Below are 16622 nucleotides of genomic sequence, written 5' to 3'. Positions count from 1 at the left end.
ATGAGTATTTGGATAAAGTACAGGCATGATGGACTAAGTGTCTTTCTCCAATGTCTCAGTTTTTTTGTAAAATGAAGTTAAATTATTTACAGTTTTACAAGCAGTGTGAAATGGGATGGCAGGATGGCCTGGAGGTATGCACACTCGCCTCTTAGCTGTCTAGCCTGGGTTTGAATTTCGGCCCAGCTGGAAACTGTATTCCCGGTGTTTCACAGGCAGGGCGATCCATTATTGTGTGCTGTCCCTCGGATGGACGGTAAACTGGGTGTCCCATATGCCGGCATTAGTTGGTGGGCATTATAGATCCCACGGTGTCCTTCGCCAAGAGTCCAAATTCCTACCGTAACCTTTATCGAATGTCAAACCTGGCCAGCCAGTTCTTGAAAGACTTGGGCCAAGCTTCCCCTGGCCAACCCCACAATAACATGGGAATAATTGTGGCTGTTAAAGAAGAAGAAAACAGGAAGAAGAAGAATTGTGGCTGTTAAAGAAGAAGAAGAAGAAGAGGAAGAAGAAGAAGAAGAGGCAAAAGACGAAGAAGAAGACAAGCAGTGTATGACATTTAAAAACATGAACCAACAGCAGTATACTGTATATAAACAATGCTTCAAACCTGTTGTCTCTTCATCTCCTTCTGACAGCTGAAGTTCAGGTCGTCGCAATTGACACGCATCTTGCTCACAAGGCTGGTGTGCAAATTGTCTACAAGGTAGGGTGGTGAGCTCACACAAAAGGTGTCTGAGGCAAGAACATGCTGTGCTTTTGTAGCACACATGTGATTAGACCTTCAGAAATGTCTCACCGATCATTGCGTTGACTTCTTCGATGGATGAATGCCAGGATGACACCAACGCTTTGCTGAATTCTGGTGGATTCATTTTCCTGGCAAAAAACATCAAGTGAAAAGGGAACCAAGTAGTGGTTAACGAAGGTTGCAGAATGCATGCAAGGGCTTTCATGCTACTCTACAGTCTGGAAAATGCCTTGTGTATTCTGTAAAACTCCTCTCTGTACAAAAGATATATGCATTACAGGGGAATGAGAAATTTAAAATGAGAGAAAAGGAAAGGGAGGCTGGGATGAGGAGGGAGGGGGAGGGTGTATGAGTCCCAATACCCCACCATTTTACTTACGTAGTATGTATATGGCCCTAAAATCTGTGTGGTTAAATAAGTTTGAGTGGCATTGTGTCTTATTTCATCAACTAATTACGTGAATAGAACGTTATCAAAATGACAATCATTCAAGAACCACATGACTTTTTTCTTTACTCTATAATGTTATGGTCACTCTTGCATGGCAATCAACAGTCAACTTACATGAGGTCGCGGATGAGCTGCACACGATGCTCCACTAGGAAATTAAGCTGAGAAATCAGGGACTCCAGTTCAGAATTCTCAAATAGCAATTTCTTCGGCTGTGCCATTACATACGCCCTGCACATGACACGTGTCCCGAGTTTGTGCCCATGTAAAGGTCCTTGGACTAGACTCCGATGAGCATTGCCATGCACCGACAGATCTAAGCATTCAAGAAATATTTTGACTCACCTAGAGGAGGTGATAGCAGTCTGTATGTGTGCGTCTCGCCAGGTGATGAAGTGGTCCTGCCAACAGCCATGGTTTCGTGCCTCACCACAAATAGCTCCTTCCAGCAGTTGCAAAGTAAGCCGTGCCAATGCCCAGCGGTTGGCTAACAAGCACTGGTTAACGAGCTCCACACAACAAGTGACACCAAGTTTGCTCAGTTAGTTTGAAACTTCACCCCACAGCTTAACACAACATGGAGTAGTTCACCACCATCTCAGATCATACTCAATCCAAAACCACGATATTTTCTACCTTTGTTAACCCTACCCCACCCAAAACATCCCTGAAGACTCAAAAGACCCTAAAGACCCTCAAAGGCCCAAAAGACCCTTAAAGGCCCAAAAGACCCCAAAAACCTAAAATACACAAAATACCCCGAAGACCCTTAAAGTCCCAAAAGACCACCGAAGACACGAAATACCAAAAATACCCTTAAAGACAAGGAAGACCCAAAATACCCAAAAAGATCCTGAAGACCCTTAAAGACCCAAAATATCCAAAATACCTGGAAGATCCTGGAGACCCAAACGATGCTGAAGCCCCTTAAAGACCCAGAAGACCCAAATGACCCTGAATACCCAAACTACCCTTAAATACCCAAAATATCCTGAACACCCAAAAGACCACAAAGACCCAAAAGACCTGTAAGACCCCTAAAAACCCTTTAGACCCAAAGATTATGAAGACTCCCAAGACCCTTAAGACCACTTTTACCTTCAAGACCCTTTCAATATTTTAGACACCTTGAGATCCCTTCACCCTTCCAACCTTTTATACCCTTTAAACCTTTACACCCATGAAGACCCTTTCGACTCTTTCGACCTTAAAACCATTTAGACACCTTACACCCTTCAGACATATGAAACAGCTTGGACCCTTGACCATTTTGAGCTTTACACCACTTGGACCTTTTTAGATTACAAATAAATTACAAATAAATAATATCGCCAAATATTACAAATAAATGTATACAAAAAAATTTTGTATTACGATTGGTGTAAATCATGACAACACAGCAACTCAAGTTCAGTCAGGTCATTATCCTCAGTTTAAACAAGCCTGTGCCTCTGCGGCAATGTATGGTGAGGTGAGGGTAGCGAGCCGATCCACACTAGGCAGCTATAAATCCAAGACCTAGGTCATGGCTGCCTTCCGTGGCCTAAGAAGGTCTTTTACATGTGACATAGGAACAACCTGGCTACGTGAATTTATTTATGGTGTGGTAGCTGCTGCTCACACAGCAACTACACTCTGAGACAGGATACAGTGTAACCTAGTGTTATGGAACATCCAAGAAGACCAGTCTACTTGCTGCCCGTCGTCCAGGCAGGAATTTGTCAACCGTTCAGGGTGCCGGCAATAACGCACCTACCTTTCGCGGACACCATGGGATCATTAAAATCCACTAACTAATGCCAAAGGACGGGATGCCAGTTTAACGTCCATCCGAGGGGTGACGCACACATTGATAAACCACCCTGCCTGTGAAACACCAGGACGACAGTTTATAGCTGGGTCTGGATTTGAACCTGGGCGATACAGCTCAGAGGCAAGTGTGCATACATCTAGAGTCCAGGCTATCCTGCCAACCCAAGACCTCTTGGTAGAAATATTATGCCAGGTGTTTATTTTCTCTGAAACTGCCATTTTAGCCAGTTTGCCTGAGGTGTCGCAGCAAGGTAGTCCATTAGTAATGAGAAGAGATTTTGTTTAAAATGAACACCATTTTGTTTACGGAGGTAGTTACAATTGCAATATCATTAAAAAGGGAAATTGAATTATATTGCCTAATAGGGATAACTTAGTAGGACCAGCTATTTTCACCAGAACATGCACTATTTGCAGTTAATGACATTAAAAAGTTTGTAGGCCACTCTGCCCAACTTGATGCCATTACAGGAATTTCACTACCACAAAACCTACATAACCAAACTTTCATGCAATCAAAATGTTGACCTCATTACGTGGGTTTTCATCAGTGCTATAGCGGAAATTAAAAAGCATTTGATTGGATGTAATTGCCTCACTTTTAATGAAACACTTTCCTTCCATAAGAGGTGTGCAAAATGTTTTGTACAGCTCATAAACAACCAATGTCCGTTGAACGACACCTCGGACCAGAACAAGCATTTGGTTGGCAATGTCGACAAGCAATTGGGAGAACATCAGTCTGGTATTGATGGCTTTGGTGTGCTGTCTGATTTGCATTGACTACTTGATGGTGCATTGTTTTTATGACAATGTGATGCTAAAGATTTATTCATGACCATATCAAGTAATTATCCTGCGCCAGCGAAGCGAAAAGCAGGGTTAGGCATTCCGTCGCGTCCGTACATGGGGCGCACGTGCGTGTCTGCATTTTAAAAAAATCATTTTCTCAGCGATGGTTGGTCCGATTGACACAAACCTTTGCCATAAGAGCGCCTCCACCTGCAGAGTTTTTTTATTCATAACTAGCAGAAGTACCCGGCGTTGCCGGGCGGGGGGGGCGGGGGGTAAAGGGGGGGAGAGGGGGGAGGAGGAGGGAGGGGAAGGGGGTGGAAAGGGAGGGGAGGTGGGGGAGGGGGGTAAAGGGGGGAGGGAAGAGGAGGGGGAAGGGGGAGGGAAAGGGGAGGGGAATGGGAGGGGAGGAGGGGAGAGGAGGGGAAGGGGGAAGGGGGGGGGGAGGAGGAGGAAACGGAGGGGATGGGGGGGGGGGAGGCAGAAGTGGCAGGGGGTTCATATACAGACTTGGCATTTAATATGGAATATTTTTTTTGTGGGGGTGAACTTACTTTTCAAGATGTCTTAGAACCAAAAGTTCATTCGAATTATGTTGAAATTATTCTAGATTTTGTTAATGTGAATTTTAAAAGAAACAAAAACCACATTTGACATTTCGAAACAAATAAATTGATCCTTGAAAGTGATGTAAACTGATATCGAACTCAATTCACAGACAGTAGTGTTAAACTGCTGTACGTTTTCCAGAAGTATCTCTTTATTTTGCACATTAGCCAAAAATTTTTTTTGCAAAAACAAAAGTTAAATTACGACTGGGATTACGGAAAGTAAAATTACAGTTCAGTAATTCGTGTAACCCCCACGAGCATCCAGGAGAGCACGTAAACGTTGAGGCATGCTGTTCACGAGATTTACCAAGGTTTGGACAGGAATCTCTTGCCATGCAGTGACAATAGCCTGCTGCAATTCACGCACAGAGGTCGGCTGCTGGTCCAAGTGGTCGATTTGACACGTTAATTCTGCCCACAAGTTCTCTATCGGATTCATATCCGGGGACATGGCAGGCCACTCCATATGCTCTACACCACGGTCAGCAAGAAAGTGTTGGATCATGCGAGCACGATGAGGCCGTGCATTGTCATCTTGGAAGACAAAGTTTCCTCGAAAGGCTGCACAAGCAAATGGAAGCAATGTTTCTTCCAGAATGGCCCTGTACTTGAACTGGTTCAGGTTTCCATTCAGAACAACCAGGTCAGTTTTGCCCCCTGCATAAAAAGCAGCCCAAACGGTCACCCCACCACCTCCAGCTTGGACTCTTGGCACAATACAATCTTTGTTGTAGGCTTCATGCACTTGTCTGCGCACTCGGACGCGGCCATCTTGACGATAGACCAGAAATCTAGACTCGTCACTGAAGATCACGTGATTCCAGTGTCCTGGCTGCCATTGACGGTGCTCTCTGGCCCACTGCAATTGGTGCTGGCAGTGTTGTCTGGTCAGGCGTTGCTTTCTCAGGGGACGCCTGGCACGATAGCCTGCTTGAACCAGTCGTTGGTTGACTAGCCTTCTGGATACAGGCACATTTGTCAGTTGCTGCCACTCAGCCCTAAGCCGATTAGCTGACTTGGTCCGGCCATTGCGGACTAACCGGTGCAGCTGGCGATCATCCCTCCTTGTGGTTCTGCGGGGACGTCCTGGCCTCGGTATTGGAGTTAGGCCATGGGCCACATATGGTCCACGAGCATCCCCCCCACCTCTAAACCAAACCAACTTTTTTTGAAGCCCAGAGGCATACTAAACACGATTCCAAATGTTACCAAGAAAAATTTAGGGATGCAATGCCCATTTCGGCTCAACAAAGTAGGGTACCCTCATAATTATGCCGACGCTCTCCGACGTCGACCGAACTTTGACTACTGATTATAATCTTCCACCAGAGGCCTCAAATAGCTCCTATTTCAATATATGATATACCAAATGAAAGATTATGAGCTGTTCTTTTTGAATATGTGGTAAATGAAACTATTGGGACAACTAGTTAAATAAACAGCTCTGCGGAACACAATAATTCAACCCGCGACTGCTTCTTCAATGAAATATTGGTATTTATTTCACAATCAGATTTTTTAACATTTATTTGCATGGAAACTTTTCAATGTTGTATTAATCTCTTCATCGTGTATTACATTTGCTTTCAGGCGATACCTTCATATTTTTTCTAACAAGAGCCAATCTGAAATAACAGCCATTTGAATGTTTTAGATTCAACGTTGTGGAACGTTAACATGCACTATATTGAATCCAGTTATGCAGGCAATACCCATCGGCATGATCCCGTAATGTTTTTATATGCATTGTAATGAATTGATTCACTTTTTAGATCACAAGAAAAATTGTCACTAGCTAGCAAAATCCAAATTTGCCACCAAAAGTGACATGACAGTGCCCTCTCCTACAACTATGGGGATTGTCACTAAAAGAAATGAATATGTAACCCATGCCTATTTTAGTTGCATTTCAGATTCATTTTCCACAAATGAATGTTTTAAATACATAGTTAAGATCTCTCCTCAATATGGAAGAAAACAGGTAACAACCATTTGAATTAATTAAGTTTAACTGCTGTCAATTTACATATTTAAGTTTTCTATTTGCAGATTATACTAATTATAAATAATGGATATCTTGATATATGGATAAATAACCCCTGTTATTAACTTAAGCAAAATAGTAACTGCTTTTTTAATTCTTATTTTATGTGTACTTTCAGATGCGAGTAGGACTTAGACTGCGATGCTGACATCTATACTTGGAGAACCGTGCATCTAACCATGGCTTCGACATCCCACAAGAAGCGAAAGCATTGTACATCTGACACGGAACCCATTTGCATCATACACGTACCAGGGCTGAAGTATGGACCAATACAGCTGATGACGAATGTAAAGGATCCGGAACTGAAGATGGAAAAGTTGAAGGAGATCAAGCGTAGAAGAATGGCTGAACCTCAAGATTCACCCTATCGACTTGAAGAATCATGCAGAAAACTACCTGACATTATTGAAGAAGTGCATGGTTTTCACCGGGAATGCTATCAACGTTTTACGATGAATCTGAACCGCTTAAAAGAAGCAGAAACATCATCTTTGCCAGAATCCCGATCAACCCGCCGATCATCTAGTGATCACATTATCTTCCATGCTGATTGTATCTTCTGCAGATCAGAAGCAAGAAAGAAAGTAAAAATCCAAGGCAGCTGGACAACCGAAGGCCTCATAGACTTTGAACGGGAAGGCTGGAAACATGTCATTGATGTAGCAGAGGTGCGAAATGATGAAACTCTCCTTTTACGCATCAGGGGGCATGACCTCTTTGCATGTGAAGCAAAGTTTCACAGGTCATGTCGAAACAGATACACACAGAACCCTGAAAAATGGCGAAGTGATCGACTTGATGAACAAGAGAGACAGCGTGAAGTAGAAAAAGCTCACCAGATGGCAATGGCAGAAGTGACAAAAGTGGTTGGCAAAGAAATTATTGCTGAGAAGAAAATTATGAAGCTATCTGTCTTGCTGAAGGTCTACACCAATAGGCTTCAGGACAGTCCACACCCGAATCCCAACTTCAGGAGCACCAACCTCAAGAAGAAGCTCGAGAAATATGATGCTTACCAAAGGAGCCTGGGATTTTGTCAAATGGGAGATTTCCAATCATACTTGGTATACAATACTCAAATTAATGTCGATTCAGCTGTTCGAAAAGCCTATCAATTAGCTTCAGAAGACACAGTTGCACTTGTCGGCACACAAATGCACCAGTCAATACAAGAGGCATACAATAACTCTACAGAGGTCAAATGGCCACCAACAGCTCAAGACCTTACCAACAACCAGATAGTAATTCCAGCAGAAATTGAACGTTTCTTACTCTATGCGATAACTGGCAAAGCAGTTCATACATCAGCAAGAGTTCATAGACTTGTTCAGTCAATAGGTCAAGACCTCTGTCGAGCGGCAACAAATGGATCATGGAAGCACCCAAAGCACATACTTCTGTGTATGACTCTTCGGCACCTGTTTCGGAGTGAGAAGCTAGTAACACTCTTAAATCGTCTTGGTCATTGTGAGAGTTACAGCTTTTCTTTGGAGCTCGAGACAGCATTGGCTGAGGCTGTGACTGAAACATCCTCAATGCTGTCAAGTCAGATCGTAAGGTCACCCACAGCACCCAGTGTATTTCACTCAGAATTCGACAACTTTGACCAATTGCTTAATGATATGACTGGCAAGTCCTCTGTCCACACTGCTCATGGGATCATGCTCCAAGATATCGAAGGATCTGAGACAGGTGGTTCAAAACCAGAAATCCCAGCACTACCAAAGAACAAGCAACGATCAATGACGCTGAAGAAACAGGATTCTCTTGCAGACTGTTACGTGGCACGTCACAATAGTCCATTGCTTGTCATCAACCAGCTTACATATCCTGGTGCTGTTCAAGCACGTGAAGAATCAATGAATTTACAGACCCTCTGGGTGTTACTGAGAAATCGATGCAAAGATGAGCAACAGGTTGCAAGCTGGAATGGTTTCCTGTCGCAGACAGGAACAGTTCCTCGAAGTCTAACAACTATCGACTATTACCCAGTCATAGCTGAACCGATAACAGAGTACAAGACTGTACAGGAATGCCTTCGGTATTCTGAGCAGGCAACCAGTGAAGTCGATCAACACTATGTGATTACCACATTCGACTTGGGGGTATGCATGAAGGCATTCCCCCTGATATGGAACAACCCAATACGATACGAGAGACACATCGTGTTGATTGGAACCTTTCATCTCGCCTGCGCATATCTGAAAGTGATCGGCAAGAAGATGTTTGGCTCTGGTCTGTCTGATATCCTGCTAGAAGCTGGGTTGATTGGTTCTGGTTCACTGACAGGTGTGATGACTGGAAAACATTATGAAAGAGCAATGCATTGCCACAAGGTCATGTTAGAGTCACTGCAACGACTACTCATGGAACAGTTCAGCAAACAGGACAATGCTGACCTTCTGATGACCAGTCTCCCTGATGACTCAAGGGATAGACTAACACATTTGATTGATTCGCCAAATGCGGAAAACCTGAACGCAGTTCTATCTGACGAGAGCATCACTGAGCACATCAAGCGATATGCCAAATTTTGCAGTGAAGTTCGATCTGGAAAGCTAGGGAAAACAGCTCAGCTGTGGATTAGCTACATGGATCATTTTGGTCTCGTACTATCGCTGATTGAGGCAGTAAAGGTGAACAACTTTCAGCTCTACTCTCAGTGTATCAGCCAGATGAGCGACTTGTTTTTCAGCTTTGGAGCACAAAACTATGCTCGCTACACGACCTTCTTTTCAGTCTTCATAGCCAACATAGAAACATCTCATCCTGGAGCAGAGGAACTCCTTGAGAGGGGTGCCATAAGTGTGGCACGTTCGTTTATCCCTGGCAATAGGTGTGACGTGGACAAGACCATGGAAGAAACGTTTATGCGTCATGCCAAGTCTCATGGTGGTGGAGGTACAGGAATTTCAGGTATAATGACGAATTACAGTGCCTACCAGCGCTGGGTGAGAACCACACATGCAAGGTCGCAGTATGTTAATGCTACTCTCAGCATGGCAAATATGCTGGCCGACTCTGGAGAGGGAATGAAACATCGAGACGTTCGCCCAACAGAGATCCTTCGAAGTGAGAAAAATGTTGTGAAAACTTGCGAGGCTATTGAAAGCTTCTTGAATCCATTTGACGTGGAAACCAAAGATAAACTCCTGATCCTTTCGTCTGGTGCAGCAGCATCGGATGATGTTGTCAAGGACGTACTAGCAGCTGAGAACCTGGGCAGACGTGCTAAAGAAGCATTCATTATCGAGCGACTCCAGACTGACAGCAAGTTCTTTGAGCCCGTAAAACGAATGAACTTGCGGACATTGGGAAGCATGAACAAGGTATCAATCATCAGCTCAGGAAACCAAAAAGTCATACAATACAAACAACAAGGCAATGTTGCTTTCAAGCTATTCATGAAGTCTCAAAACGAAGGACTACAACTCGATCTCAAGGAGCTGATGACGTATCCCCTGACTCCAGTTTCTTACAGCCTTGGGACTTCAGATGGATTTCTCGCGAAAACAGACAAGAGTAAAGCCTTTCACCACTTGACCAAGGAGTGTGAGAATGCCATCATACCACCAGAGAACGACACCCTCACTGTGCATGATGGCAATGCATGCTTCTACTATCTCAAAGATCTTCCCGGAAGCTTCAGTGAAATCTGCTCTAAAGTTTTTGACACCATGTCAAACACTCACAACGTCATATTCAGCACAGACATGTACTTGCCAACCTCTGTTAAAGCAATGGAACGGAAGAGGAGAGGTGTTGGGAACAAATTGATCATCAAAGGAGGAGCGACCAAGAAGCCTCCAGACTGGAAACAGTTCCTGTCAAATGACGAGAACAAACTTCAATTTATCCAGATGTTGCTCAGGTTGTGGAGAACGGATGAGTATGCCTCAAAGCTTCATGGACGAAACGTGATACTGATATGTGATGGGGTGCCACATAAGCTGACATCTGAAGATGGGACAACAACTTCATCACACTTATTAGATTCGATGACCTCATCACAAGAAGAAACAGACTCGAGGATTATACTCTACTGTGAGTATGCTCAAAGCAAGAACTTCAACTATGTGCGAGTGAAAAGTCCTGACACAGACGTCTTCTTCATTCTATTGCACTATGCACACCGACTGGCTGATATCACAGTCCTCTTTGACACAGGAACAGGGAATAAAAAGAAGCTGATCAATATCTCAGAACTGGCCCATAACTACTCCCACGAATACTGCACGGCTCTCATGGCTCTGCATGCCTTTTGCGGCTGTGATACAACAAGTGCATTCAGAGGGATAGGAAAAGTAAAGCCTATGAAAACACTGCTGAAAATCCCTCGATATGTTCCAGTGTTGGCACAGCTGGGTGATACTTGGGACATTCCTTCACAGCTTCTGGATGACCTTGAAGCCTTCACATGTGCCATCTATGGTAGACCAAGGGTTTTAAAAGTGGATGACCTGCGACTCCTCAGGATAAATGAGCTATGTGCTCGTGATGAGATACTAACGCCTTCACAAAACATCGACATGGCCACTTTACCTCCCTGTAGAAGAAGCTTGCTTCAGCACATTGCGCGAGTCAACTATCAAGTGGGAATCTGGAAACGAGCACATATCCCTAAACCTGATGTTCCGCTGGCACACAATGGCCACGGATGGACACAAACAGACGAGCATCTCGAACCTCTGTGGTATGACGGAACTATGTTGCCTGCACAACTCTCGGATCTAGCCCGTACCGTTGCTCCTGGTACAGTCAACGACGACGATAACGACGACGACGACGATGATGATGATGATGCACTCATGGCTGAGAACAGTACCCTGGATGGAGATGAAACAGACAGTGACATAGAATGAACACTAAATCATGTTTATCCATGTTTCAAATTTGTCTATAATGTAATTGATTAACCAGATGTGTTCCTGTGTTTTATGTTATATTTGATATGTATAATTCAAAATGAAATGTCTGTGTGTCTGTGACCGCCGATGGCTGTGGGCACCACACCCGGGCAAACGGCTTATTGGTGGGTGTGTGTGTGTGTGTGTGTGTGTGTGTGTAGGTGTGTGTGTTTCGGGGTGTGTGTGTGTGTGGTTTTTTTAGTATTGTGTGTGTAACAAACATGTTTAGCAGAATATGTGTACATTCTCTTTGTCAAAGCTTTGAGGGTTAAGCGATTTTTGGCACTATGTGATGGCCATATTGGATAGAGTCACAACTATTGATTAAAATAAATAAACATGTTTGCTTAGTATCTTGTATTCTCAACAAAAGAAATTTAAAATCAGTTTAGTATATATGCATATAAAAACGTTATGTAATATAGGTATTGCTGTGCAACTGGATTGTTAATATAGTGCATGTTAACGTTCCAAAACGTTGAATCTAAAACATTCAAATGGCTGTTATTTCAGATTGGCTCTTGTTAGAAAAAATATGAAGGTATCGCCTGAAAGCAAATGTAATACACGATGAAGAGATTAATACAACATTGAAAAGTTTCCATGTAAATAAATGTTAAAAAATCTGATTGTGAAATAAATACCAATATTTCATTGAAGAAGCAGTCGCGGGTTGAATTATTGTGTTCCGCAGAGCTGTTTATTTAACTAGTTGTCCCAATAGTTTCATTTACCACATATTCAAAAAGAACAGCTCATAATCTTTCATTTGGTATATCATATATTGAAATAGGAGCTATTTGAGGCCTCTGGTGGAAGATTATAATCAGTAGTCAAAGTTCGGTCGACGTCGGAGAGCGTCGGCATAATTATGAGGGTACCCTACTTTGTTGAGCCGAAATGGGCATTGCATCCCTAAATTTTTCTTGGTAACATTTGGAATCGTGTTTAGTATGCCTCTGGGCTTCAAAAAAAGTTGGTTTGGTTTAGAGGTGGGGGGGATGCTCGTGGACCATATGTGGCCCATGGCCTAAGTAGGGAGACCCCTCTGAGCATTTCGTTTCAGGATGTTTGACACCTGACCTTGAGTGATGCCATACTGCTGAGCAATAGCACGCTGTTTCATGCCGTAATTTCGTAAAGCCACCACTCCATGACAAACAGCATTGTCGAGTTGACGGAACATCTCCAGAGGAAGCGGCAATAACTTTTGGAGACGTGCAGCAGTTGTTTTCCACTAATACAGAATGCAACAACCCTTATATACCCGATTGTGAAGCAAATCGTCAAATGTACCTGTCCGTACATTTTGCCATGCCACCTGTGATATAATCCTGTTGTTGACTTCTTGCTGCGACAGACAATCAGTGACATGGTTCTTTTAACAAATAAATCACCAAAGTGTAAAAGAAACTCACCAGATTGATATATTGAGTGAAGAAAGTAAACCCAAGTCAAGAAAAAAAAAATATTCCATATTAAATGCCAAGTCTGTATATGCTGGCGGGTGAATGTGGCATTCATCACGTTTCCGAGTCGAGTGTGATGATAGTCAGGAAGAAGAAGAAGCCGTACTACCAACTTCGTGCACTTCCGGAATTTTGATTTATTTGTGTTAAAATATCTTTGATGTAAAACTTTGATATTTGATGTGAAACATTGCTTCAAAAAAAAGGGGACCAAAAAACAACAACCACGGTCCCCGAAAAAGGCCAACCCCCGCTTGCGGGGAAAAATGGCCTCTAAAGGTGTTTTTTTTTTGTTGTTGTTAAAATATCTGGTGATTGTTTTGTATTAATTTATTTATGTGAATGTGTACTTGTATATAACTGTCATTAATTGAAAAAGGCTTAGGCACTATCAAGCGATTTTTTTTTTTTAACTCCAAAAAAACGAACTTTTTTTTTCAATTTTTTTTTTGCCTAAAACACTCCCAGGCACTCACTGATGAACTGCTGAAAGTTTGACTAAGATCCGTTCAGCCATCTCTGAGAAAAATGATGACACACAGACAGACACACACACACACAGACAGACATCTATCTTATGTAGTAGATTATGACGTCATCGGTCACGTCGTACAGACGCCATCTTGGAAAAATCGAAAAAAGGTTGCACCTCTATATCTCCGAAACTGCTCCATGGAAAAAATTGTAACATGGTGCATTTTCCCGAGTCAAGTACTCCCCATGAGGAATAAGATATGTTAATGTTGATGTTGATGTCATCGGCACCTTAATTATGACATCATAATTCGACAAGTACAACGCTTAATCCGATCAGTATGATTTTTTTTTCTCTGCAATTGTTGGTCCGATTGACACGAAATGTTCACCACAGGAGCACCTCCCCCTGTAGAATTCTAGTGATAATTATGACATCATAGGTCACGTGGTGCCAGCGCCATCTTGGAAAAACTTCGCACTTGCCAATGGTGAATCTTGGTCAAGTACTTCCCAATGGTGAATAAGATATGTTAATGATGATGTCATCAGTTCCTTCATTATGACGTCATAATTCGGCAAGTATAACACTTCATCTTATCAGTATGAATTTTTTTTACCTCTGCCACCAAAGGTGGATGGAGGTTATGTTTTCAGCCCTGTCTGTCTGTCTGTGTCTGTCTGTCTGTTTGTTTGTTTGTGAACAAGATATCTCAAAAGGTTGTGGATGGATTCGGACGAAATTTGGCAGAGATGTAGCGTATGTGATTTTCTCTGCAACTGTTGGTCTGATGGACATGAAATTTTCACCATAGTGGCGCTTCTTCCTGTAGAATAGTTTAATGATAATTATGACGTCATAGGTCATATGATACAGGCGCCATCTTGGAGAAACCGAAAAACGTTGTACCTCCATATCTCCGAAACCGCTCCATGGAAATTTTTTTCAACATGGCTAATTGTAAAGAACTCCGCATGGGGAATAAGTGTTGTTAACAATGACGTCATTGGTGCCTTAATTTTGACATCATAATTCGACACTAGTGTAAACGCTTAGTCTGATCAGTTTCAAATTTCTTGAGCGTGATCTACACAACAATTATATTGGAGCATATTAATTTATGATGTCATTGCTCATGATTTTATTTATGATGGCATATGATCTGGCAGCCATATTGGATCACAGAAAAAAACCTTCAAAAGCAGAGAAGAGTTGGCTCACACCAAGTTGACTACACAGGGTAAGTATTCTATTAATACCATCTAGTTTTCTTTTTTGTTTGTATTTTAACTTCATTCTCATTCATGTAAATATAAAGATAAATGAAGTTTCAAGTTGAGTAAATGGGATGCACAAGTCAAAGTGTGTTAAATGAAATGCAACTCAGTGTGTCGATGTAAATCAGAAAAACAAATGTGGAAACAACACAGGCAAAATGGGCCAAATGGACTCTTCGATTGTAGAGCCTATTTTCTTATTTTTTTGCGACCAACTTGAATACTTTGAGGTACTCTCAGGACAGTGACTCTTCATAGGAGTTGGGCCTGAGAAGGGTGTTAATAAATTGCGGTGGTGAAATTACTAACCAATGAAGACATAATTATGATGTGTTCGGATGTAATTTGCAATTCCACTCACCATTGCTTCATTGTCCATGAAAATCCAGATTTCCCTGGGTGTCAGAAAGGAAGCTTTGACCAGCCTCTGTACACACTCTCCAAATGCCTTTGATATCTGATACATAACAATGGTTATCGGTTGTGAATATCTACTCAGAATAACACTGTAAAAATCTCCAAATTAGGAACTTTAATGCAAAATTTGAAGTTCGAACAGAGCAAAATCAACCAAAACTACTGGGTGTCGTTGTTGAAAACATTGGCACAACTTTGGTAAGGGCATAAATTCTTGAAATCTTTGATGTATTAAACTCCTCTTCCATTCCAAAAAGGTTTAGAGCCATAATTATCCAAGCAAAGTTGAAACATTCCTAATGAAAAGTCACTGAGTGCCAACGAATTTGATGGCTGCCACTGCATGCTGTTTCCAACACTGCATTAATTGGGTTCGAATAATTTCATACTTTTTAATTACCAAATTAGTAGAACTTTCCCGATTGGCAAAATAATATGCAACAATGGCCTGTCATGGTGGTCACAATCCCACGTACTGGTATGGTTGCACAAGCTTTACCGGCAAATTGTTTACATGAGGCATTCAAGAAGTTTCAGGTGATACTCAAAAATATGTTAGTGAGGGCTTGTGGAGTGGCTGGTATTGTAGCCAATTGAATTGGAAATGGTTTTGTGAAAGGAAGCAAACAGAGGCTGTGTGGGAGAATATCTGACTGGGAGGATGTAAGTAGTGGGATACCTCAGGGGTACGTACTCGGACCATTATTATATATAATTCATATCAATGATTTAGACAATGGGGTCAAGAGTCGGCTTTCCGAACTTGCAGATGACACAATGCTTGGGGGTAAGGTAGACAGCGGAGAGGGGGCTGATCATATTCAGCATAGTCGAGATACTTTAATGGACTGGGAAAAAGAGATGTAGTTCATCAAAAATAATGCAAGGAACTGGGGATAGGTAAGGATAATAAAAATAGGGATTACATGATGCAAGGAGCAGTCTTAGAGCATATGACACAGAAGGATCTAGGGGTGGTAATAGATACAGGGGTGGGGGTAAGAAGACAGCACAATTCTAGGCAGATATAGGCAAGTAAAGCAAAAAGGGTTTAGGTTGTATTCGTAATAGGATAAATTATAAATCAAAGGTAGTTTTAATACTGTACAGGAATTTAGCTTGGCCTTGTCTTTTCTTTTTTTGTTTACAAAGTTGAGGGTCGTGGAATAGCCGGCACGAGTACACTGAACGGATCAGGACACAACAGGGCAAAAGGGACAGTTGAGAGAGGGGAGAAACACAAACAGTGCAGTTGAAGGACAATATGCAGGGAAACTTGGAGAAACAATGGGTATGGGAAGGAATGGGGGGCATGAGAAGATGCATGCATCGTGTGAACAATATGGATACAGAAGGAAACTCTCAGGAGGGGAAACTGGAAATTTGGAAGGAGGTGGGGGTGGAGAGGGGGTTAACAAGGGTAGAAAATATTATAATTTTGGATTGGGGACGATCCGAGATGGTGGTGACCAGATGGCTTGAACGGAAGAATTGACATTGAAGAGAATGTGGAAGTTGGTTCCACAGGCAGGAAAAAGGGGAAAAAATGAGTGGAGGTGAGCAGTGATCCTGGATTTAGGTAGTTTCACCAGAAGGGGGTTGACGATGGA

General features: G+C 42.5%; 1 long non-coding RNA gene across 1 annotated transcript; it reads right to left on the bottom strand.

The window, feature by feature from the left end:
- Positions 1–1342: 1342 nt before the first annotated feature.
- LOC137438322 (uncharacterized) lies at positions 1343–15043 on the bottom strand. Its single transcript, XR_013621200.1, has 3 exons — positions 14957–15043; positions 1551–1714; positions 1343–1436 (listed from the first exon to the last, which is right to left on the bottom strand). It is a non-coding gene; the product is annotated as an uncharacterized LOC137438322 (long non-coding RNA).
- Positions 15044–16622: the final 1579 nt, after the last annotated feature.

This window comes from Myxine glutinosa, chromosome 13 (genome assembly GCF_964187855.1).
Source record: "Myxine glutinosa chromosome 13, kmMyxGlut1.1, whole genome shotgun sequence".
In the NCBI taxonomy this organism is placed as follows: domain Eukaryota; kingdom Metazoa; phylum Chordata; class Myxini; order Myxiniformes; family Myxinidae; genus Myxine; species Myxine glutinosa.
The sequence above is the reverse complement of the archived record's forward strand: the minus strand, read 5'-3'. Positions and strand labels throughout refer to the sequence as shown.